The sequence below is a fragment of the Salmo salar genome, chromosome 14 (genome assembly GCF_965601325.2).
Source record: "Salmo salar chromosome 14, fSalSal1, whole genome shotgun sequence".
Lineage (NCBI taxonomy): Eukaryota > Metazoa > Chordata > Actinopteri > Salmoniformes > Salmonidae > Salmo > Salmo salar.
Window position 1 is genome coordinate 49434961 of NC_138304.1, and position 27540 is coordinate 49462500.

Consider the following 27540-nt stretch of genomic DNA (forward strand, 5'->3'; position numbering starts at 1 on the left):
ACCGTTGACCGTCGCTGGAAGTTCCGGACTGTTGACCGTCACTGGAGGTTCTGGACCGTTGACCGTCGCAGGAGGTTCCGGACCGTTGACTGTCACAGGAGGTTCCGGACCGTTGACCGTCGCAGGAGGCTCCGAACCATGGACCATCGCAGGAGGCTCCGAACTGTGGACCGTCGCAGGAGGTTCCAGACCATGGACCGTCGCAGGAGGTTCCGGACCATCGCAGGAGGTTCCGGACCGGGGAACGTCGCAGGAGGTTCCGGACTGGGGAACGTCACAGGAGGTTCCGGACTGGGGAACGTCACAGGAGGTTCCGGACTGGGGAACGTCGCTGGAGGTTCCGGACTGGGAAACGTCGCCGGAAGCTCCAGACTGGGAAACATTGCCGGAAGCTCTGGACTGGGAAACGTCGCCGGAAGCTCTGGACTGTGAATGCCCACTGGAGGCCTAGTGCATGGAGCCGGTACAGGTGGCCCCGGACTGGTTACACGCACTTCAGGGCGCGTGCGGGGAATAGGCACAGGACGTACCAGACTGGGGACACACACTTCAGGGCGCGTGCGGGGAATAGGCACAGGACGTACCAGACTGGGGAGGCGCACTGGAGGCCTGATGCGTGGAGCCGGCACAGGTGGCACCGGACTGGTGACACGCAATTCAGGGTGAGTGCGTGGAGCAGGCACAGGACGTATCGGACTGGGGAGGCACACTGGAGGCCAGATGCGTGGAGCCGACACAGGTTTCACCAGACTGCTAACCGGATTTTCTGGTCGAATGTTGAGCAGAACACACTTGCACAACATCTCTCTCTCTTCCAACTTCTCCATTGCCTCCCTGACAGTCTTTGGCTCTTCCCGCGGCTTGACCGGCCACCCTTTGTGACCCCCCCCAAATCTTGGGGTTGTCCTTGGGCTTTCTGTGGCCGCGAACCCTGGCGTCGTCGCTGTCCTCCATTATTACCTTCCGTCTGCCGCCAAGGAAGGGTTTCGCATCCACCCATCACTTCTTCCCATGTCCAAAACTCTTTTACCTGGTGAACACGCTGCTTGGTCCTGGTTTGGTGGGATATTCTGTCACGGTTGTCGTAAGAAAGGCCTAGCGTGAGTATAGTTCCACATATTTATTTAAGTGAAACTAACAAAACAAAACTTACAAAGATCGTGAGGACGTAGTGCCCAAACACACTAACAAACAATCAATATCCCACAAAACACAGGTGGGGAAATAGCTACCTAAATATGGTTCCCAATCAGAGGCAACGATAAACACCTGCCTCTAATTGGGAACCACATTAGCACCAACATAGAAATAGATATACTAGATCACCCCCTAGTCACGCCCTGACCTACAACACCATAGAGAACCAAGGGCTCTCTATGGTCAGGGCGTGACACAGGGTCTCTCTCTCGTATGGGTGCAACCGACCAATGCTGACAGGGACAGAACCCAAAGACTAGGCTACACTGTGTGTGTGTGTGTGTGTGTGTGTGTGTGTGTGTGTGTGTGTGTGTGTGTGTGTGTGTGTGTGTGTGTGTCTACATAGGCTGCTCATGTCTAAGAACGTCCTCCCTTCCCTTCTCAAGTGAAATGGGAAAGGGAGCACCAAGATACCACTCACTGCCAGGGACAGACTGGGACCAGAAACTGGCCCTGGCCTTAATATACACCGGCCCATTTCCCTCCCTTGTGGCCCCCACTATCCCCATTTATTTCCTCTATAACTAGCCAGATAATTATAATTTTTTGCACAAAACTCCCGAATATTGACTGGCCCCAATGAGCTAAAGATGGACCGGCCCATCTGGCATCTGACACAATTGCCCTTTTGGCCAGTCCGTCTCTGCTAACGGCTGCTGTGTCTCTGGGGAGGTAGAACACCGCCAGCCAGCTAGCTAGCTAGCTAAATCCCTAGGCGTTTCTTTCTTCCCTGTCCCAGTGTTACCTACTCGTCTACTGTAACATGGTAACAATTCTCTACCACCCACGGTGTACTGTAAGCTCATAGCGCATTAAATACACCATTGTTAAAGTGCACAAACTTCAACTAAAAGGACTATTGGGGTTTCGTTTCAAATGGTACACTATTCCCTATATAGTGTCCTTGGAACGAAGCCCCAATAGACATTTTATTAGAATTCTGTGCACTTTGATGATAACCCATAACTAGCCAGCCAGTCAGCCATTGTTTTAATAAATGTACTATATACTGTACCATTATATTGTACTATATGTTGTACCATTATATTGTACCATTATACTATACTATATACCGTACTATATACTTCACAATATACTGTATCATTATACTATATCATTATACTGTATTATATACTGTACCATTCTACTGTACTATATACTGTACCTTACTCATGTACCATATGCTGTACTATATACTGTACCATTATACTGTACCTATATATTGTAAAAATGTTCTGTACAATATACTGTACCATATACTGTACTATATAGTGTACCTTTATACCGTACCTATATATTGTAAAAATGTTCTGTACTATATACTGTGCCATTATACTGTACCATTATACTGTACTATATAATGTACCATATACTGTGCCATTATACTGTAGTATATACTGTATTATTATACTTTCCTATATACTGTACCAATATTCTGTACTATATACTGTACCATTATACTTTACAATATACTGTACCATTACACTGTACTATATATTGTACTATTTATTATACTGTACTATATATTATACTGTACTATATCCTGTACCATTATACTGTAATATATACTGTATTATTTATTATACTGTACAATGTACTGTACTATACATTATACTGTACTGTATACTGTACTATACATTATACTGTACTGTATACTGTACTATATATTATATTGTACTATACACTGTACATTTATACTGTAGCCTAGCTTTTTGAGGAAACGTGTCTTTATGTTGATGTTAACACGTTTACTTTCAGACTTTGTAGCTTCAGTACTGAAAAAAAGGTGGTTTCAAAGGAATGCAATTAGTGATGATAAAGTGAGAAAAGATTTGTAACCTAGTTGTGAATTTCACGAGCGAGCAGCCTGCATACCCGTAGTCTATTCTGTTTTAGTAAGCAGGTCATGTAGAGAAATGATGCTGGTTTCAGTGTCTGAGGAGGGTGTATATTTCAACAGCGTCCGGCACCTGCTACTATGATTTAGAGTTGTGGTACTTTACAGTATCCTACTCTCTTGAGCTTCATCTCTATCTAAGAGACGTATAACTTTTAAAAAGTGATTTTGAAATGTCCAACTACGGCTGAGCCAGGAGCCTGGGAGAAGTGTCAAAAGAATGTTTATTGCATTAACAGATGCGTACAGCCTTCCTCACACCTCTTCATCACCAAGAGACCAGCCACCCAAGCCATAAGCTGTTCTCTCTGCTACTGCATGGCAAGCAGTACCGTTGTACCAAGTCTGGAACCAACAGGACGCTGAAAGGTTTCTAGCCATGAGAATGCTAAACAAGACTGCTAAATAGATTATCAAATGGCTAGCCGGATTACCTGCATTTACCTATTTTTTTAACTAACTCTCTTGCACTGACTCTATGCACACACATTGGAATCTACCCAGACACTGGAATCTACCCACACATTGGACTCTACCCACACATTGGACTCTACCCACACACTGGACTCTACCAACACACTAGAATCTACCCACACACTGGACTCTACCCACACATTGGACTCTACCCACACACTGGACTCTACCCACACACTAGAATCTACCCACACACTGGACTCTACCCACACACTGGACTCTACCGAAACACTAGAATGTACCCACACACTGGACTCTACCCAGACACTGGACTCTACCGAAACACTGGAATCTACCCACACACTGGACTCTACCCACACACTGGACTCTACCGAAACACTAGAATCTACCCACACACTGGACTCTACCCACACACTGGACTCTACCGAAACACTAGAATCTACCCACACACTGGACTCTACCCAGACACTGGACTCTACCGAAACACTGGAATCTACCCACACACTGGACTCTACCCAGACACTGGACTCTACCGAAACACTGGAATCTACCCACACACTGGACTCTACCCAGACACTGGACTCTACCGAAACACTGGAATCTACTCACACACTGGAATCTACCCACACACTGGACTCTACCCACACACTGGACTCTACCCACACACTGGAATCTACCCACACACTGGAATCTACCCACACACTGGACTCGACCCACACACCGGAATCTACCCCCACACTGGACTCTTACCCCCACACTGGACTCCAGCCACACACTGAACGATACAAACACACTGGAGTCTACCCACACGCCGGACTCTACCTACACTGGACTCTACCCGCACGCCGGACTCTACCCATAAGCTGGACTCTACCCCCACGCTGGACTCTACCCCCACGCTGGACTCTACCCCCACATGCTGGACTCTACCCCCACATGCTGGACTCTACCCCCACATGCTGGACTCTACCCCCACGCCGGACTCAACACCCACGCCGGACTCTACTCACACGCTGGACCCTACCCACCTGCCGGACTTTACCCCCACGCCGGACTCAACCCCCATGCTGTACCCCCACGCTGGACTCTACCCCCACGCTGGACTCTACCCCCACGATGGCATCTACCCCCACGCTGGACTCTACGCCCACGCTGGACTCAACACCCACGCAGGACTCTACCCACACGCTGGACTCTACCCACACGCTGGACTCTACCCCCACACTGGACTCAACCCCCACGCTCGACACTACCCCCACGCTGGACTCTACCCACACTGGACTCTACCCCCACATGCTGGACTCTACCCACACTAAGGTCTCTACTCACACACCGGACTCTACTCACACGCCGGACTCTACCCCCACACCGGACTCTACCCCCATGCTGGACTCTACCCCCATGCTGGACTCTACCCCCACGCTGGACTGTAATCACATGCTGGACACTACCCCCACACTGGACTCTAACCCCACGCTGGACTCTAACCCCACGCTGGACTCTACCACCGCACTGGACTGTACTCACATTCTGGACTCAACCCTCACACTCGACTCTACCCCCATGCTGGACTCTACCCCCACGCTGGACTCTACCCCCACATGCTGGACTCTACCCCCACGCTGGAGTCTACCCCCATGCTGGAGTCTACCCCCACGCTGGACTCTACCCCCACATGCTGGACTCTACCCCTCTCTGGACTCTACCCCACACTGGACTCTACCCCCACACTGGACTCTACCCCCACACCGGACTTTACCCACACACTGGACTCTACCCACACACCGGACTCTACTCAACCACCGGACTCTACCCACAGACCGGACTATAACCACACGCCAGACTCTACCGCCACACTGGACTCTACCCACACACTGGACTCCACCCAAGCACTGAACTATACAAATACACCGGACTCTATACACACCGGACTCTACCCACACACCAGACTCTACCCACACGATGGACTCTACCCACACGCTGGACGCTACCCACATGCTGGACTCTACCCCGCACTTGACTCTACCCCCGCACTGGACTCTACTCACATGCTGGACTCTAACCCCACACTCGACTCTAACCCCACGCTCGACTCTACCCCCACGCTGGACTCTACTCACACACTGGACTCAACAAACAAACTGGACTCTACTCACATGCTGGACTCTACCCACACGCTGGACTCTACCCACACGCTGGACTCTACCCATACACTGGACTCTATTCACACACCGGACGCTACCTACACTGGACTCTACTCACACACCGAACATTAGCCCCACACTGGACTCTACCCCCACACTGGACTCTACCAACGCACTGGACTCCAACCATTCAGTGAACTATGCAAACACACTGGACTCTACCCACACACCAGACTCTACCCACACACCGGACTCTACCCTGACGCTGGACTCTACCCCCACGCTGGACTCTACCCACACACTGGAGTCTACCCCCACGCTGGACTCTACCCACATGCTGGACTCTACCCACACACTGGACTCTACCCCCATGCTGGACTCTACCCACACGCTGGACTCCACCCCAACGCTGGACTCTAACCCCACACTCAACTCTACCCCCCCACTGGATTCTACCCCCACACTGGACTCTACTCACACGCTGGACTCTACTCACACGCTGGACTCTACAATGCACTGGACTCTACTCACACGCTGGACTCTACTCACACACTGTACTCTACACTGCACTGGACTCTACTCACACGCTGGACTCTACCCACACACTGGACTCTACCCCCATGCTGGACTCTACCCACACGCTGGACTCCACCCCAACGCTGGACTCTACCCCCACACTCAACTCTACCCCCCCACTGGACTCTACCCCCACACTGGACTCTACTCACACGCTGGACTCTACTCACATGCTGGACTCTACCCCCACACTCAACTCTACCTCCCCACTGGACTCTACCCCCACACTGGACTCTACTCACATGCTGGACTCCACCCCCCCACTGGACTCTACCCACACACTGTACTCTACACTGCACTGGACTCTACTCACACGCTGGACTCTACCCCAATGCTGGACTCTACCCCCACACTCAACTCTACCCCCCCACTGGACTCTACCCCCACACTGGACTCTACCCACACACTGGACTCTACCCACACACTAGACTCTACCCCCACACTGGACTCTACTCACATGCTGGACTCTACTCACATGCTGGACTTTACCCCCACACTCGACTCTAACCCCACGCTCGACTCTAACCCCACGCTCGACTCTACTCACACACTGGACTCAACAAACAAGCTGGACTCAACAAACAAGCTGGACTCTACTCACATGCTGGACTCTACCCCCACGCTGGACTCTACAAACACTCTGGACTCTACCCACATGCTGGACTCTACCCACATGCTGGACTCTACCCACACACTGGACTGTACCCACACACTGGACTGTACCCACACACTGGACTCTACCCACAAGCTGGACTCTACCCACACGCTGGACTCTACCCACACGCTGGACTCTACCCACACGCTGGACTCTACCCACACGTTGGACTGTACCCACATGCTGGACTCTACCCACACGCTGGACTCTACCCACACGCTGGACTCTACCCACACGCTGGACTGTACCCACACGCTGGACTCTACCCACACGCTGGACTCTACCCACACGCTGGACTGTACCCACACGCTGGACTCTACCCACACGCTGGACTCTACCCCCACACTGGACTCTACCCACACGCTGGACTCTACCCCCACACTGGACTCTACCGACACGCTGGACTCTACCCCCACACTGGACTCTACCCCCACACTGGACTCTACCCCCACACTGGACTCTACCCACACGCTGGACTCTACCCCCACACTGGACTCTACCCCCACACTGGACTCTACCCCCACACTGGACTCTACCCATACACTAGACTCTACTCACATACCGGACGCTAACTACACCGGACTCTACTCACACACCGAACACTAGCCCCACACTGGACTCTACCAATGCACTGGACTCCAACCACTCAGTGAACTATGCAAACACACTGGACTCTACCCACACACCAGACTCTACCCACACACCGGACTCAACCCCGACGCTGGACTCTACCCCCACGCTGGACTCTACCCCAACGCTGGACATACACTAACTTATACTTACACTGACACCTCAACACACACACACACACATAACATGCACACACACACACACTACATATGCCAAAACAAATGTAAATAACATGCACACATACTGACGCCACGCTCATCACATACGCTGCTGCTATTGTCTATTATCTATCCTGCTGTCTAGTCACTTTACCCCTACCTACAGTATACTGCTGTTACTGTCTATTATCTATCCTTTACCCCTACCTACAGTATACCACTGCTACTGTCTATTATCTATCCTGTTGTCTAGTCACTTTACCCCTACCTACAGTATACTGCTGTTACTGTCTATTATCTATCCTTTACCCCTACCTACAGTATACTGCTGTTACTGTCTATTATCTATCCTTTACCCCTACCTACAGTTTACTGCTGTTACTGTCTATTATCTATCCTTTACCTCTACCTACAGTATACTGCTGCTACTGTCTTTTATCTATCCTGATGTCTAGTCACTTTACCCCTACCTACAGTATACTGCTGCTACTGTCTATTATCTATCCTTTACCCCTACCTACAGTATACTGCTGCTACTGTCTATTATCTATCCTGTTGTCTAGTCACTTTACCCCTACCTACAGTATACTGCTGTTACTGTCTATTATCTATCCTTTACCCCTACCTACAGTATACGGCTGTTACTGTCTATTATCTATCATTTACCCCTACCTACAGTATACTGCTGTTACTGTCTATTATCTATCCTGTTGTCTAGTCACTTTACCCCTACCTATATGTACATAGCTACCTCAATTACCTCGTACCCCTGCACATCGACTCGGTACTGGTACACCTTATATATAGCCATGTTATTACCTGGTACTTCCTGTATTTAGCCAGCAGCATACCACCCTGCATCCCACTACTGGCTTGCTTCTGAAGCTAAGCAGGGTTGGTCTTGGTCCGTCCCTGGTTGGGAGACCAGATCCTGCTGGAAGTGGTGTTGGAGGGTCAGTAGGAGGCACCCTTTCTTCTGGTCTAAAAAAATATATCCCAATGCCCCAGGGCAGTGATTGGGGACATTGCCCTGTGTAGGGTGCTGTCTTTCAGAAGGGATGTTAAAATGGGTGTCCTGACTCTCTGTGATCACTAAAGATCCCATGGCATGTAAGAGTTGTGGTGTTAACCCCGGTGTCCTGGTTAAATTCCCAATCTGGAATTCATACCATCATGGCCACCTAAACATCCCCAACTTACAATTGGCTCATTCATCCCCCTCCTCTCCCCTGTAACTATTCCCCAGGTCGTTTCTGTAAATGAGAATGTGTTCTCAGTCAACTTACCTGGTAAAATATAAAGAAGTTATTACCTGGTTGTCCCTGTATCCATGTTATTACCTGGTACTCCCTGTATATAGCCATGTTATTACCTGGTACTCTCTGTATATAGCCATGTTATTACCTGGTACTCCCTGTATATAGCCATGTTATTACCTGGTACTCCCTGTATATAACCATGTTATTACCTGGTACTCTCTGTATATAGCCATGTTATTACCTGGTACTCCCTGTATATAGCCATGTTATTACCTGGTACTCCCTGTATATAGACATGTTATTACCTGGTACTCCCTGTATATAGCCATGTTATTACCTGGTACTCCCTGTATATAGCCATGTTATTACCTGGTACTCCCTATATATAGCCATGTTATTACCTGGTACTCCCTGTATATAGCCATGTTATTACCTGGTATTTCCTGTATATAGCCATGTTATTACCTGGTACTCTGTATTTTACTCTTTATTGTTATTCATTATTCACTGTGTATATATTCCTAATGTCACTATTTCTTCATCTTTAACTCTGCATTGTTGGAAAAGGACCCATCAGTAATCATTTTACTGTTAGTCTACACCTATTGTTGACAAAATACATTTTTATTTGATTTGATTACTCAGCCTTGTAATGTTACCAGAAATTGTATTTGGTGTGCTACTCCATTTTCTGGGCAGCCATTTTGAAAAATGGAACCTTCAACACTACTAAACAGATAATGCACGATTGTTACTCCATGACACCACTGACAACTATAATGTGTGGGCCCAGATGCGTAAAACTCTTGAAAATGTACAATAGTAGAACATAAAGAAGCACCTATTAAATATCTAATTGTATCATAGTAAAGACAGTCAGTCTGCCAAATCTAATGTCTCAAGGTGCAATATGTAACCCACCAGGAGTGACTTAATTTCTATTCAGTTGACCCACCGTGGATTACAGCTAGGCTAATTTCCCCTCTCATGAATATGCAGAGTCACAACACCAGCTGGAAAGAGATGAGTTTAACGGAACCTCTTCCTTTATCATCGGTTTCATTGATTATATCAACTACCATTCTCACCTGGACTACCGTCATTAATGTCATGCAATCTCATTCGGAGCCTGTTGGTACATTTCCACACGGCGGGGAATGGGTTTGAGATCTGGAGGACTGCTGCATCATGAATGTAAGAAGGGACACACTGGTAGAATAGAGTTAGTTTAGCGTAAACAGTTTGAGTAAACAGTTTTATATTATACTTGGAAAATCTATTATGTTGTTAACATCAATAAGACACTTGGATTTGTAGCTGTAATCTGGGGAATTTACACACAGCAGGGCAGGCTATGAGTGTCTAAAGTCAGGTTTTGAAACAGTAACAATATATTGTCTTGTCTGACTGAATTGTAATGTTATTATGTACTTGGATGATGTGTTCTGCTGAAGTCTGTAAAGCAATAAAAAAACACCTGGATTTCCCTTTGGTGCAGCTGTATAGTATTTCTGTGTATCTGTAAACAGTTTCCATACAGTATGTCAGCAGGTCTCAACCACAATATCAGGAAAAATAAAACAATTTCTTTATGCATTCTGAGTCGTAGACATCTTCAGGAGTTGCCCTGCCACCCCAAGCTGCCCAGCAACGATACAAAAACTAAAAGTAATACATATTTTTCATTTACTTAAAATCATGAAAATATCTTTTTGTTTTGTACAAACATTAAATACAGCTACAATACAATATGATACATCATCTTTATCAACACAGGTGAGCTCAACACGCGTTTCCATGACTACGAAGCCGGCAACAAAAATAACAGTAGTTTTCGTCTCCGAGTCACCCGGTAGTCAAGGAGTTTAGCTTGGATCGTAACACTTGTGCAGCATTTGACAAAACAAAAATGGCCTTTTTAAGCAGCCAAAGAAAATCACTAGACACTAAAGCACAGGTAGGAGGAATAGAAGTGCGGGAAGGAGGTAAGGGAAGGTAACCAGGAGGGAGGAAAGAAGGAAATGGGAATATATACCAAGAGTGACTTCTCAAAAACGTTGTAATGTAGATGACAGATCCAGAGTGATTTCTGGTTTTGTTTTCTACAGTTTGGTTGGCCCACATTAAGTAGCATAACCTCTGTGAAGACTATTCATCTGTTCCCAAAGAATGAGAACGTTGTCAACATTGTTTCTAGGTCACACATCGGTATACCAACATCTGTTGTCATTAGATGTGTTGTAAACTGATCATTCACACAAATTCCAAAATGACATAATGGTTTTCTTACTCTGTAAGCAGTCTGAGGACAAGGTTTGACAGAAATCCATGCTTTGGTTTAGTTTCTAAATGCTATTTATTTTTAACATTTTAGGCACAAATCCTTACAAGTCCTTGTACTGATGTTAGCATTTTTCACGCATCATGTTCATATCATCTATACGTAACTTTGTTGAGCTTCAAAAATCTATTTTAGATACTTCCGGATGATTTAAACATAATGCGTGAAAAAATGCTAATATCGATACCAGGACCTAAATGGTATTTGGGCTCCCGAATGGCGCAGTGGTCTAAGGCACTGCATCTCAGCGCAAGAGGTGTCACTACAGTCCCTGTTTTGATTCCAGGCTGTATCACATCCGACCGTGATTGGGAGTCCCAAAGGGCGGCACACAATTGGCCCAGCGTCGTCCAGGTTTGGCAGGGGTAGACCGTCATTGTAAATAAGAATTTGTTCTTAACTGACTTGCCTGGTAAAAAAAAAGAAAAATGAAAATAATAATAATTTGTGCCATGTGATAAACCTTAGCATTTGAAAACAGTGCCAGGGAATTAAAACCAAAGCACGGATTTCTGTCATAACATGTCCATAGACTGGTTACGAGATAAGATAGCCAATGTGTCATTTTGTAATTTGGGTGTACTATCCCTTTAAATGGCACCCATATTCCTTATACAGTCTACTACTGTTGACCAGAACCCATTGGGTGCACTATATAGGAAATAGGGTGCACTATATAGGGAATAGGGTGCCATTTGGGACAGGACCATAGTGAGATTGTAGGTTGTCGATTGTACTGTAAAGGCGTTTACAGACGGGCCACGGTAAGCGGCGAAGGTCTCATAAACTTCAATGGGAGTACGGTGGCGGGCGGCAAAATACGAGTGTTATATTTGTAAGCGATGTGGTTCGTGGTGCTTGCTCCGTGAGCAGCTCAGCTGGCTTGGAGCTCAAGGCGCCAAAATATTAAATTAGCTGAAGTCTTGAGCGGTCGGTGCACATAGTTGACCAATGAGCATCGTTCATCTTGTCAACCAATCAAACAATGCTTTAATGACAACATTCGAGCTGACAACAACCGGGATCGCTGGTCTCTACAGATGGTATGCGGATTTTCTCATGGTTCAATTGCCATTTACCGCAGCCCGTGTCTAAGTGCCTTAAGTTGACTTTTTCGTCTGTCTGTCTGTCTGTCTGTCTGTCTGTCTGTCTGTCTGTCTGTCTGTCTGTCTGTCTGTCTGTCTGTCTGTCTGTCTGTCTGTCTGTCTGTCTGTCTGTCTGTCTGTCTGTCTGTCTGTCTGTCTGTCTGTCTGTCTGTCTGTCTGTGTCTCTCTCTGACCAAAAGTATCTAGCATTTCTTTGTTATCCATTCAGTTTATCAGCCAACACCATATTGCACTTCTACTCTCATCCTTGCAGTCACGGTGACTTTTCACATTAAATAAATGTTCCTTATTTATACCTCGGACCAGGGCACGTAATATCTCGTTTAATGTCCCTGCTTGATCCCATGTCCTTCAGGGCTGAAATCCTTTCCCTTTTCTGTAGATCTGTTCTGAGCTTTCTTTCTGCTCTCCCAGAATATACTTGCATTAGGTCCTGCCCTGCTGTCCTTCAGAATGACAACATGGCTGACAAATGGCCAAGTGGATCTCTTCGGTTCTACGTTGAAAGTTCACTGGCCAGTTGTAATGAATACAACAATTCTCAGCAGAACCATATCACCACCAGGGGGAGCAGTAGGGAGAGGAGCAGACCTGGAGGGCCCAGGAGGAGAGGGTGGTGGAGGGATGGTTGCCCAGCAGTGGGGTACTCCTCGCAGGGTCCGAGGACCTGGCATCGTGTCCTCTCACACAGGACGCCTTTGAAACCTGGAGCACAGTGGCACCGCTGATGGTGGTGGCATGTTCCCCCGTTCTGACAGAGAAGCATGGCGTTGTCACACACATGAGCTGTGAAGAGAGGGAGGGAGGGAGACAGAGCGAGAGAGAGAGAGAGAGGAAAGGGGGGAGAGAGGGAGGGGGGAGAGAGAGAGAGGAGTTAAAGGATCATGAGTTTTTACTAATGTTACAACACAGTGTTGTTAAAGACATGGTAGCTTAGTTGTGGTCACGATCTGTTTACCTATAAGTACAAACATAGTTATGTTTTTGGGTTATTACATATTTATTAACTTATTTCCAGATAACCTCTAAACAACCTAAAATGGATTATTTGTCAACGTCATATGGAGGATCTACTCTGTCCTACCAAGTTCGTATGCTTCCTCTGTAGCTAGCTCAAAGCTGGCTAACATTAGTCACATCTCATGCTATTCACAGCCATTTTGGCTGTGTTATCTAGTGGGAATCTGGTAGTATGGCAGGCTCTGGTGCTTCCTTGCCGTGGGCTCAAAAGCAAAGCAAAAAACCATACCTGATTGTTCTAATTATACCTCCTCTGTTCTCCTTTTTTATCTTAACTTTTTTTGTTCACTGTGAAGACGGCTACAGGAGTTTTGTAACTTTCTCCATCTTAGCTTAGTGCTAGCGCGCTAGCTGATGGACATCTGGAATCTATCTTTTTGGATTTGGGTACAGTGAAGTGGCCACCTCCCCCTCACTTGGTAGCTAACTCAAAGTTTTACCATCAGATTGGCCCCAAACATCAACATGTAAGTCTCTTTGCTTTTAATCTGCGGTTACGTTTTTTTGGTTTATGGTGTACTTTTTACCCCTTTTTCTCCTCAACTGCGTGATATCCAATTGGTAGTTACAGTCTTGTCCCATCTCTGCAACTCCCACCAGGTTTTCTGAGCAATTTTTCAAATGATTAGGCAATCTAAATGGCTTAATCAGAGTTAGCTACTCGGGAGAGGCGACTAGGGAGAGGCGAAGGTTGAGAGCCATGCGTCCTCCAAAACACGACCATGCCAAGCAGCACTGCTTCTTGACACACTAACCACTTAACCTGGAAGGCAGCAGCACCAATGTGTCGGAGGAAACACCGTACAACTGGCGACCGAAGTCAGCGTGCATGCACCCGGGCCCTCCACAAGGAGTCGCTATAGCGCGATGGGACAAGGACATCCTGGCCGGCCAAACCCTCCCCTAACCCGGCCGACGCTGGGCCAATTGTACGCCGCCTCATGGGTCTCCCAGGCGTGGCCAGCTGTGACACAGCCTGTGCATTAGACTGCTGCACGACTCGGGAGGCCCGGTTATATTCTAGTTGTGTTAGTGGTGTTCTAGCTAGTCTCCAGTAGTTGGGCTCTTGCTTGCCGACCATAACCGTGGTGGTTGGCTAGGCTGGCTCTGCTAATAGCTAGTTGGCTGGCTGGCTGGCTAGCTTGCAGGCTAAAATAACTGCATATACCTAACCTTCTTCGATAACGGTTTAGATGGTGTTGTGTATTTCCAAAACTTTGGTTTACTTTAATGTAGCTGTAACCTAGGTGTTGAAAGCAACAGGCTGACTCATTCAGTGCTAGCTGGTAAGGCTAACATCAGCAGATTAGTAGGGCTTGCAAGTTGATTTATAACAATAAATTCATCAAGTATTTGCTTGTAAGTTGGTTGAAAATTCAATTGAAAGCTGTAATCCATTAGTGCAAATGATTTGGTATTTCTGTTGGAGTTTACATTGTAGGAAATTGGCTGGCTAGACGGGTCCTGTATATTACATCACACCCCGGAAAAACATTTTCCGACATGACAGGCATTCTCCGGAATTCTTATCTGTTTTATGTAATAACTCCCATGATAGAAAAGAGAGGTATAACTTTGCATACTTATACAAATCCATATTAATTTACAATAAGTGTAAACAAAAAAAAAGGCCATCTGTGAGTACGGTTATATGCACACAACAATACCATTTTGTGAATAGTCAGATTAATATTATAGTTTGATTTAAACGTTTACATGCTTTGCAACTAGAACAATTTCCCTAAAATCCTGTTTACATCTGAAATCAGGCTACCTGATGGGAATTTGATAAATGAAGAAAATTGCCAATCAAAATGTTCTAGCACAGTGACCATGTTATTTTTGTGAGGCATATTTGATTCTGCGTTCGGACAAATAAAGTTTGTATGTGAAAACTATTTCTAAAGAGGCATACCTTCAGTTTTTCCAAACTCACTTCACTCGTGCAAAAGAAGGAAGCTAGCGCTGCTCGTGCTGGAACATGAGCAGATCAAATACACCGCTGTAACTCTGATTAAGCCATTTAGATTGCCTAATAATTTGAAAAATTGCTCAGAAAACCAGGTGTTTTAACCTGTGTATTAAGATAATAGAGTAAGGTGTTTACATGACTAATACCCTAACTGGCCTACTGCCATAATCAGTTTAATATCAAATTATTAGTGTGGACGTAAACGTAATCATTGAGTATTGGGACACTTCGGTTTCAAAACAGGACTGTGTAAGTGATTGTTTATGACTGAGACCATAGAAGGTGATCTTGCGCAGGTGTAGTATTTTAGAGACCACGGGGGATTTGAGAGAAAATAACACTGAAACAAAAGGAACCAATAACCCACAGCAGGCTATCCACGTGATTGGCTCTCAACTATCATGCTCGTCATGTAATTGGTGCCCCCTACCAGGCTCTCCACATGATTGGTTCCCTCCTATTAGGCTCTCCACATGATTGACACCCTCCTATCAGGCTCTCCACTTGATTGGCTTCCTCCTACCAAGCTATCCACGTGATTGGTGCCCTCCTACCAGGCTCTCCACGTAATTGGTCGCCTTCTACCAGGCTCTCCACATGTGATTGGTGCCTTTGGAATGCAAATTGGCATGTGCAGATGATTCCATTATAGTTCCTCCCTGGCTGGAGTAAACATCACAGGCAGCAAGCACTATGATCCGAATGCCAAAAGCTAGGATGTTAGGATTGTATTGAAGTATTGTAACAAACACACACTTACTGTTTTGTAATATTAGTTCCATAATTTTTGCATGATCTGAATGACATACAGTAGGGATGTGAATGCAAATAGATGAAAATAGATTGAATAAAAATGCTAATTTTCCTCCCTCTCTTCTTACAGAGAAATCTACGATGATATAATATTTGCCAAGAGATTGGAGTATAATTGGAATCTCGTTCCTGCATAAGGATGAATCTCATTAACGATTCTGTGTAAAATGGCTCTGGATCATGTATAAGTGCACGGTCAAAACAACAGGGGCTTCATTTATAAAACCTGCATATGTACAAAATATATCCCAAAAGGTGCGTGCACCGGTTTGCAAGCAAAAGTTGGCATTTATGAAAATATAATTTGAAGAGAGAATGTGCTCACTTCCCCATAAACTTTAGAACATATGTTACACACATCTGCTGGTGGTTGAAATATTGTACTGCAAGCTGGCAAGTAAATATTTTGTGCAAATTGGGCATATGATGAAAAGCTTATTTAAAAAAAAAATTTAATTGAATTTATTTTGAGTAACAGACATATACAACAAAACGTACAATGTGGACCCAGAGGATATCACTAGAAAGTACTAATTAAAACGCTTGTTTCCGTAGTGGTCCTCGATGGTAAAAACAATAACACATAATGATTAAAAGGCAAGACAAAAATTACAAACAACGATAAATACAATCATTTATATTGACATCCTAAAAAGTGGAACTATTCACTGCAATTCTCCCTAACCTTAAAAATCAACCACATTAATTTCACATTTAAACAATCTATTCATTATACATCATACCTATCATTGAAATTAACATACCTGATCAGCAGTAGTGTGCACAAAGAGCAGCGGAGTGGTTTCTCTTACTTAGACAACCTTGTCCAAATGAAAACCTTTGCCTGCTTTTCAAATATATTTCCAATTTTTCTTTGATCTCCAAGGGGAGGCTATTCCATAGACAAATGCCTGTATATGAAAGCACGCTCCTCACAGAACTGTTTACTCTTGGGATTTTACAAGACATGACACAATAGCTCTGGTATTGTAACAGTGTTGGTTATAGACCATATCAATGTAGTTTTTCATACAACCTGGGGCACGATCATTTAAGATGTCAAACATATGATTAAGTTTAAGTTGGTCCACTCTGGATTCCAAAGGCAACATGCTCATCTCCCGGAACTCCTGTACCCCTATGTGGGTCCTAGGTGGGACATTCAGCATATACCTGATAACATTATGTGGGTCTTAGGTGGGACATTCAGCGTAACATTATTTTTCATGACCTCCAATCTCTTTTTCAGCTTTTCAATAGCCCACTATACCAAGCAGAACAGGCATAATCAAAATTACACTGAATCAAGGTTGAGACAAGCAGTTTCTTTCATGTTAAAATATCTAGTGTTACGATATAAACATTCCAATTTGTTCACCATTTTAGAATGAATTTTAGCAGCAATCAGGTCTCCAGAAAGGGATTGATCTAGGGATTCAATCTCCTTGCCTGCACAGTTTACCGTTATTTTGTCAGCCCTAAGCAATCTACGTTTTGTTGCAAACAAAATCGATTACGTTTTTCCCAAATGTTGCGACAATTTATTGTCAGTTAGCCAATCTCTAACAAAATGCAATTCCTTACTCAGAGTCTCCTCTATGTAAACTATATCCTTCCCTGATACAAATACGGCTGAGTCATCAGCATAAAGCAAAAGTTTGCACCTTACTGTATCTGGCATATCATTAAGAAATAAGAGGGACCCTAAATTGATCCCTGTGGTACTCCACAGGACATTTATTTGGCCTCTGACACAACATCACCAACATGACATACGTGTGTTCTGTTGGTCAGATAAGACCTAGACCAATTAATAAAAAATAAAAATAAATAAAAATGAAAACATTAACAAGAATGCAGCCATTTGCCGTTAGTAGGAAGAGCAAAAATCTATGTGGTTTTATTTTTAGAATCTAAAATAATTAGATTTAGGAATCTTTGACAATGCTTTATTTATTTTCATAACCATTGCAGTAAACATTCCTCACCTTTTCTGGCTGTGATGGGTTCATATTCGCAAAAGAGACATATACAACAAATTACCATGTGTATCTCTCATTTAATTGGACCTAGTAGCCTGGTAAATAGATAGGCTATAAGTATTTAGAGTTTTGCAATATCATAGGCAGTGCAGTTTATAATACTGGTGAACAGTTGATTTTTACATTGAAGTAGGCCTTAGTAAGCATAAATTACTGTTAAAGATTCTGCCAACACTGTAAATAGACCTCTAGCCTATTTAAAATGTTGTTGTCTTAGGTCTCTCTTTATGTAGTGTTGTGTTGTCTCTCTTGGCGTGATGTGTGTTTTGTCCTATATCTATATTTTATTTATTTTCAATTTGTAATCCCAGCCCCCGTCCCCACAAGAAGCCTTTTGCCTTTTGGTAGGCCGTCATTGTAAATAAGAATTTGTTCTTAACTGACTTGTCTAGTTAAATAAAGGTTAAATAAAAATAAAAAAGTTGACAGTATGGGTAGGCTACAGTATTGCTGTGCGATAGGAGTGTGACATCATTGCCTATTTATCTCAGAGCCTATACAAAGAAACTCAATAATCTACTGATCAACTAACAATTTATCTTTTGCATGTCGTGGCCTAGCCTGAACAGCTTCTACCTCCCCCAAGCCATAAGACTGCTATATAGTTAACCAAATAGCTACCCGGACCATCTGCATTTACCCTTTTTTTGCACTAACTATTTTGACTCGTCACATACGCTGCTGCTACTGATTATTATCTATCCTGTTACCTAGTCACTTTGCCCCTTACCTAGCCTCATCACGAACAAGGTTTTACCTAAAACGGGAAGCTTGGGGGAAGTTCCATGGCAGAAATCAGCCAAAGAGGTGTCGGAACTGGGTTGTATGTAAGTGATGCCTAACAATACATCAAACCAATGAAATGCTAGGGCGGAGCTCCAAAGATGCTCAACAGATTAGTGCCATAGGAGCTACACTGTGAGAAGACTAAACACTTCAACAAAACAACCACTGATGACAAAACATTTCTTGAACGTTTGCAGCATGCTAGATACGTATTTGATGCACTGGGGTAGCTAATACTTGCTATTGTTTAAATGTATGGACGTTCTTAGCTTCTCAGCTGCAGCAGCAGACTGACTTTCTGCCTCAGATTCAGATTGAAAGGTCTCTAATCTGCAGACTTTACAGAGTTTACTTTGTTGGCAGTGGATCTGTGGATTATCCATCTGCTCCACGTCCTCCAGAAGACCCCGGGACCATTGTTTTTCCCCCAGCATCTGTAGGCCTGATTAACTGGGCTTAGGAAAGGTTAGAGGGGTGGAGCGAGAGACACAGAGAGAGAGAGAGAGAGAAAAAGAGAGAGAGAGAGAAAGAGAGAGAGAGAGAGAGGGAGAGAAGGGGAGAGAGAGAGAGAGAGAGAGAGAGAGAGAGAGAGAGAGAGAGAAGGGGAGAGAAAGAGAGAGAAGATAGGAGGGAGAGGAAAGAGAGAGAGAGAGAGAGAGAGAGAGAGACACTGGGTTGAAGGGGTGGAAAGAGCTGGAGCTGAGAAGAAGCCGTAGACAAACTGCTTTGACGGGTTTGACTTATTCTGGATTCCAAAAGTCAAACGCAGTCAAATGAGTGGGATGTGGTAGAAGTGAGCAGATTTAGTGTGGAGCTAAGGTACTGTATCAAAGGAACATTCTGTGCAGTAACTGTCTATATCCCACATAATAATATTAGTCAAAAGCCACGTAGGGTCCAGACAGTATCTTTCACTCTGTCTTGAGTTGACATTAAATCGATTTTTTTCTACAGTACTACCACATTAGTGAAAACGAATTTACTCAGATTATTAGTTCATCATATGAAGATGAATATAACCGTGATTAGTCTTTAATGGCCAGTAAAAGGATTGTGATAATAATGACTCTCCATCAAAGGAGTATGTCCTTGCTATGGTATTCCACACTGTCCAATCCAACTATCGTTAGTACTCCTGTAGACAGACGTGAGAAATCTCAAGAGTTTCAAACACAGGCCAAAGAACAACACCCACTCGTGGTCCCGTGTGGCTCAGTTGGTAGAGCATGGTGTTTGCAACGCTAGGGTTGTGGGTTCGATTCCCACGGGGGACCAGTACGGGGAAAAAATTTATGAAATGTATGCATTCACTACTGTAAGTCGCTCTGGATAAGAGCGTCTGCTAAATGACTAAAATGTAAAATGCACTCATTGAGTTGCCCTGAGATACACACACACAATAACAAACAAACACGTGTGCACACACACACACACACACACACACACACACGCTGAGTCCCTCACGTGTGCAGCATCGCAACTTTGTCAAAGGGTGTGACATTCTCTGCAGGATAACTGTCAACACAGATTCATCATTGGGGCATGGTGTATGTGTGTGCGCGCCACTACCGAACATCTATTGATGGATTGGACAGCAGAGAGACTCAATGACTAGGATTTAGACTACAATGTTTTTTGAATGTTAGCTTTACAATTGAATGGTATCACAAAATAGATGTTTTCAAACTTGAAGAACTTGAGCAGAGCTTTTCCCTCCCCAATGACATATAGTCTATTTTCCAAAAAAAGCCATTTGATTTACTTCTAAGAAAATAATGACTGAAGTGTATTCATGTGCACTGTTCATGTGCATGTGCACTGTTAACTGCCCCCCCCCCCCCCCCAATCAGAACCTTACTATATACTGTGGTAATGATTAGGTTTTAAATGATGTAGCTATTATAGTGTTTAGCCTACTGTATAGATATTGTCACAGATCTATCCACAACCTTAGAAGCTACAGATCTAACCACAACCTTAGTGGCTAGAGATCTAAATACAACCTTAGTGGCTACAGATCTAACCACAACCTTAGTGGCTACAGATCTAACCACAACCTTAGCGGCTACAGATCTAACCATAACCTTAGTGGCTACAGATCTAACCACAATCTTAGTGGCTACAGATCTAACCACAACCTTAGCGGCTACAGATCTAACCACAACCTTAGCGGCTACAGATCTAACCACAACCTTAGTGGCTAGAGATCTATCCACAACCTTAGTGGCTAGAGATCTAACCACAACCTTAGCGGCTACAGATCTAACCACAACCTTAGTGGCTAGAGATCTATCCACAACCTTAGTGGCTACAGATCTATCCACAACCTTAGTGGCTACAGATCTAACCACAACCTTAGTGGCTAGAGATCTAACCACAACCTTAGTGGCTACAGATCTAAATACAACCATAGTGGCTACAGATCTAACCACTACCTTAGTGGCTACAGATCTAATCACAACCTTAGCGGCTACAGATCTAACCACAACCTTAGTGGCTAGAGATCTAAACACAATCTTCGTGGCTACAGATCTAACCACTACCTTAGTGGCTACAGATCTAACCACAACCTTAGTGGCTAGAAATCTAACCACAACCTTAGTGGCTAGAGATCTAAATACAACCTTAGTGGCTACAGATCTAACCACAACCTTAGCGGCTACAGATCTAACCACAACTTTAGCGGCTACAGATCTAACCACAACCTTAGCGGCTAGAGATCTAACCACAACCTTAGTGGCTAGAGATCTAACCACAACCTTAGTGGCTACAGATCTAACCACAACCTTAGTGGCTACAGATCTAACCACAACCTTAGTGGCTACAGATCTAACCACAACCTTAGTGGCTACAGATCTAACCACAACCTTAGCGGCTACAGATCTAACCACAACCTAAGCGGCTACAGATCTAACCACAACCTTAGCGGCTAGAGATCTAACCACAACCTTAGCGGCTAGAGATCTAACCACAACCTTAGTGGCTACAGATCTAACCACAACCTTAGTGGCTAGAGATCTAACCACAACCTTAGTGGCTAGAGATCTAACCACAACCTTAGTGGCTAGAGATCTAACCACAATCTTAGTGGCTACAGATCTAACCACAACCTTAGTGGCTAGAGATCTAACCACAACCTTAGTGGCTAGAGATTTAACCACAACCTTAGTGGCTAGAGATCTAACCACACATCTCAATAAGAGATCCATTTGCTTTTAGTTATTCTCTTCCTTTCTTTCTGAAAAACTACTTTTTCAGTCAGTTTATTGTTTAAAACCTGTTCGGGCATCTCCCTGGCTCCTCTGTTTCTCAACAAGGTGAAATATTGATGTTCTGTGATAATGTAAGATATGGCACCCTGTGATGTCATATGGAATGGAGAGTGATACATCAATATTCCAGAACTCTGTCACTCGCTATCATCATCCCGGTTAGAGAGAGAGAGAGACAGAGAGACAGAGTGAGAGAAAAAGAGTGAAGGAGAGAAATATACAGTACCAGTCAAAGTTTGTACACACCTACTCATTCAAGGGTTTTTATTTAGTTTTACTCTTTTCTACATTGTAGAATAATAGTGAAGACATCAAAACTATGAAATAACACATATAGAATCATGTAGTAACAAAAAAGTGTAACAAATCAAAATATATTTTATATTTGAGATTCTTCAAAGTAGCCACCCTTTGCCTTGATGACAGCTTTGCACACTCTTGGCATTCTCTCAACCAGATTCACTTGGAATGCTTTTCAAACAGTCTTGAAGGAGTTCCCACGTATGTTGAGCACTTGTTGGCTGCTTTTCCTTCACCCTATGGTCCAACTCATCCCAAACCATCTCAATTGGGTTGAGATTGGGTGATTGTGGAGGCCAGGTCATCTGATGCAGCACTCCATCATTCTCCTTCTAGGTCAAATAGCCCTTACATAGCCTGGAGGTGTGTTGGGTCATTGTCCTGTTGAAAAACAAATGATAGAGCCACTAAGCGCAAACCAGATGGGATGACGTATCATTTCAGAATGCTGTGGTAGCCATGCTGGTTAAGTGTGCCTTGAATTCTAAATATATCACTGACAGTGTCACCAGCAAAGCACACTCACACCATCACACATCCTCCTCCACGTTTCACGGTGAGAACCACACATGCGGAGATCATCCGTTCACCTACTCTGCGTCTCAAAAAGATGGTTGGAACCAAACATCTCAAATTTGGACTCACCAGACCAAAGGACAGATTTCCACCGGTCTTATGTCCATTGCTCGTATTTCTTGGCCCAAGCAAGTCTCTTCTTATTATTGGTGTCCTTTAGTAGTGGTTTCTTTGCAGCAATTCAACCATGAAGGCCTGATTCACGCAGTCTCCTCTGAACAGTTGATGTTGAGATGTGTCTGTTACTTGAACTCTGTGAAGCATTTATTTGGGCTGCAATTTCTGAGGATTGTAACTCTAATGAACTCATCCTCTGCAGCAGAGGGAACTCTGGGTCTTCCCTTCCTGTGGCGGTCCTCATGAGAGCCAGTTTCATCATAGCGCTTGATGGTTTTTGCGACTGCACTTGAAATTTTCCTTATTGACTGACCTTCATGTCTTAAATGTCTAATGGACTGTCGTCTCTCTTTGCTTATTTGAGCTGTTCTTGTCATAATATGGACTTGGTCTTTTACCAAATAGGGCTATCTTCTGTATACCACCCCTGCCTTGTCACAACAAGTAGGTGTGTCCAAACGTTTTACTGGTACTATATATATACTGCTCAAAAAAATAAAGGGAACACTTAAACAACACATCCTAGATCTGAATTAAAGAAATACTCTTATTAAATACTTTTTTCTTTACATAGTTGAATGTGCTGACAACAAAATCACACAAAAATAATCAATGGAAATCCAATTTATCAACCCATGGAGGTCTGGATTTGGAGTCACACTCAAAATTAAAGTGGAAAACCACACTAGAGGCTGATCCAACTTTGTCCTTAAAACAAGTCAAAATGAGGCTCAGTAGTGTGTGTGGCTTCCACGTGCCTGTATGACCTCCCTACAATGCCTGGGCATGCTCCTGATGAGGTGGCGAATGGTCTCCTGAGGGATCTCCTCCCAGACCTGGACTAAAGCATCCGCCAACTCCTGGACAGTCTGTGGTGCAACGTGGCGTTGATGGATGGAGCGAGACATGATGTCCCAGATGTGCTCAATTGGATTCAGGTCTGGGGAACGGGCGGGCCAGTCCATAGCATCAATGCCTTCCTCTTGCAGGAACTGACACACTCCAGCCACATGAGGTCTAGCATTGTCTTCCATTAGGAGGAACCCAGGGCCAACCGCACCAGCATATGGTCTCACAAAGGGTCTGAGGATCTCATCTCGGTACCTAATGGCAGTCAGGCTACCTCTGGCGAGCACATGGAGGGCTGTGCGGCCCCCCAAAGAAATGCCACCCCACACCATGACTGACCCACCGCCAAACCGGTCATGCTGGAGGATGTTGCAGGCAGCAGAACATTCTCCATGGCGTCTCCAGACTCTGTCACGTCTGTCACGTGCTCAGTGTGAACCTGCTTTCATGTGTGAAGAGCACAGGGCGCCAGTGGCGAATTTGCCAATCTTGGTGTTCTCTGGCAAATGCCAAACATCCTGCACGGTGTTGGGCTGTAAGCACAACCCCAACCTGTGGACGTCGGGCCCTCATACCACCCTCATGGAGTCTGTTTCTGACCGTTTGAGCAGACACATGCACATTCGTGGCCTGCTGGAGGTCATTTTGCAGGGCTCTGGCAGTGCTTCTCCTGCTCCTCCTTGCACAAAGGCGGAGGTAGCGGTCCTGCTGCTGGGTTGTTGCCTCCTCCACGTCTCCTGATGTACTGGCCTGTCTCCTGGTAGCGCCTCCATGCTCTGGACACTACGCTGACAGACACAGCAAACCTTCTTGCCACAGCTCGCATTGATGTGCCATCCTGGATGAGCTGCACTACCTGAGCCACTTGTGTGGGTTGTAGACTCCGTCTCATGCTACCACTAGAGTGAAAGCACCGCCAGCATTCAAAAGTGACGGAGAAGTGGTCTGTCGTCCCCACCTGCAGAACCACTCCTTTATTGGGGGTGTCTTGCTAATTGCCTATAATTTCCACCTGTTGTCTATTCCATTTGCACAACAGCATGTGAAATTTATTGTCAATCAGTGTTGCATCCTAAGTGGACAGTTTGATTTCACAGAAGTGTGATTGACTTGGAGTTACATTGTGTTGTTTAAGTGTTCCCTTCATTTTTTTGAGCAGTCCATAGCATCAATGCCTTCCTCTTGCAGGAACTGCTGACACACTCCAGCCACATGAGGTCTAGCATTGTCTTGCATTAGGAGGAATATATATAAATATATATATATATATATATATATATATATATAGAGAGAGAGAGAGAGAGAGAGAGAGAGAGAGAGAGAGAGAGAGAGAGAGAGAGAGAGAGGGAGAGAGATTTGTTAGAAATGGCTGAGAGATACATATTTAATGCTGTAAAAATAGAGAAATGGCTGAAAGACACAGAGAGATGTAATACTGTAGAAATAGAGAAATACCTGAGATATACACACACACACACCACCACACACCACACCACACCACACCACACCACACACACCACCACACCACACAGCTCTGGGAGAAAGAGATGAAAACAACAGCTGAAGAATAGATCCCCCTCTGCTTTACCTTCATCCTGGAAATCCTAAAAGTTACCTTCTAATTTCTGTCTTCGGGCTTTGAGGGCTGTGAGGGCTGTGGGGAAGGGGGGGCACGCGAGGAGCAACTATCGCTGGAACACTTTTTACACAGACAACAGACAGACAGGAGATCTGTGCACAGGGATTAACCAGAGATAGTTGCAGATCAATCTACATAAACCCCACAGTAGCACAGACAAAAAGGGCAAACCCAGGGGTATAAATTTGAAGCATTTGTTAAGAACTTCCACTCACTACCAAATATGGCGATGAGAGGAAGTCGAACGGCGGTCACTGGGAAAAGATGGAGCTAGATGAAACATTGCCGAAGTCCTGCTAGTTTATCATCACTAACCAGGTTTAGATCCAACCTTTTTAAAGTAAAGTACATGTCGATTAATACATGTCACGACAGGCCTGATGGAAACAGCGAATTTATCGGTAAACTTTCCAAATATCGACAAAACAAAATACGCCAGACGTGGGCTCATTTGTGTCGTTAAAAATAATGTGAGAAATGGCGGTGGAAACACCTTTATGCGCAAATATTGATATAATAACCATCTTATGAAGTAGAGTCATGCGATATGTTGTGTGGTCCTCTCACTACGAGTGAAAATGCAATGGAAACCCATTTCACTTTTTTATTCAGTTTAAGCTGGAGAAATCCGTTTCTTTGCATGGGCTGCGTCTCAATCAGAGAAGGCTCCTCAGAGGAGGGATGACCATCCTCCACAGTGAATTTCATGAAAATAAAAATAGTGAAACATTAAAATAGTTATCATTTTTAGATTAATCTATATTAAATATATTCACGACACCAAACAATTGATTAAAACACACTGTTATTGCAATGAAGTTCTACAGTAGCCTCAACAGCATTCTGTAGGGTAGCATCATGGTGTAGCCAGAGGACAGCTAGCTTCCATCCTCCTCTGGGTAAATTGACTTCAATACAAAACCTAGGAGGCTCATGGTTCTCATCCCCTTCCATAGACTTACACAGTAATTATGACAACTTCCGGAGGACATCCTCCAACCTATCAGAGCTCTTGCAGCATGAACTGACATGTTGTCCACCCAATCAAAGGATCAGAGAATGATTCTAGTACTGAAAGCATAAGCTACAGTTAGCTAGCACTGCAGTGTATAAAATGTGGAGAATAGTTGACTTAAAAAGAGAGAAATACAGTAGTTGAACAGTTTTTAAGAAGTGAATTTCTTCAAAAATGAAGGAGAAGCAAGAGAGAGAGAGAGCTAGCTATATTTAGTAGTATGTATTCACTTTTACTTTCACACAAATATAAACGCAACATGTAAAGTGTTTTATGAGCTGAAATAAAAGATACCAGCAATTTGTCATGTGCACAAAAAGCTTATTTCTCAAAAGTGTTGTGCACAAATTTGTTTATGACATATTAAGAAGCTGATTAAACAACATGATCATTACACAGGTGCACCTTGTGCTGGGGACAAGAAAAAGCCACTCTAAAATGTGCAGTTTTGTCACACAACGCAATGACACAGATGTTTCAAGTTTTGAGGGAGCGTGCAATTGCTAACTGCAGGAATTTCCACCAGAGCTGTTGCCAGATAATTAAATGTTAATTTCTCTACCATAAGCCAACTCCAACGTTGTTTTAGAAAATTTGTCAGTACGCCCAACCGGCCTCACAACCGCAAACCACATGTAACCACGCAAGCCCAGGACCGCCACATCTGGCTTCTTCACCTGCCAGGTGGTCTGAGACCAGCCACCTGGACAGCTGATGAAACTGTGGGTTTGCACAACCCAA

The 27540-nt window shown here is 44.5% G+C and overlaps 1 non-coding gene across 1 annotated transcript in view; it reads right to left on the reverse strand.

Moving 5' to 3' along the window:
- Positions 1 to 10620: 10620 nt before the first annotated feature.
- The window catches only part of LOC106569815 (uncharacterized), a 20236-nt gene continuing 3316 nt past the window's right edge, over positions 10621 to 27540 (reverse strand). The window contains exon 2 of the transcript XR_014380389.1: positions 10621 to 13184. This is a non-coding gene — a transcript (uncharacterized LOC106569815). The remainder of the gene's footprint in view (positions 13185 to 27540) is intronic.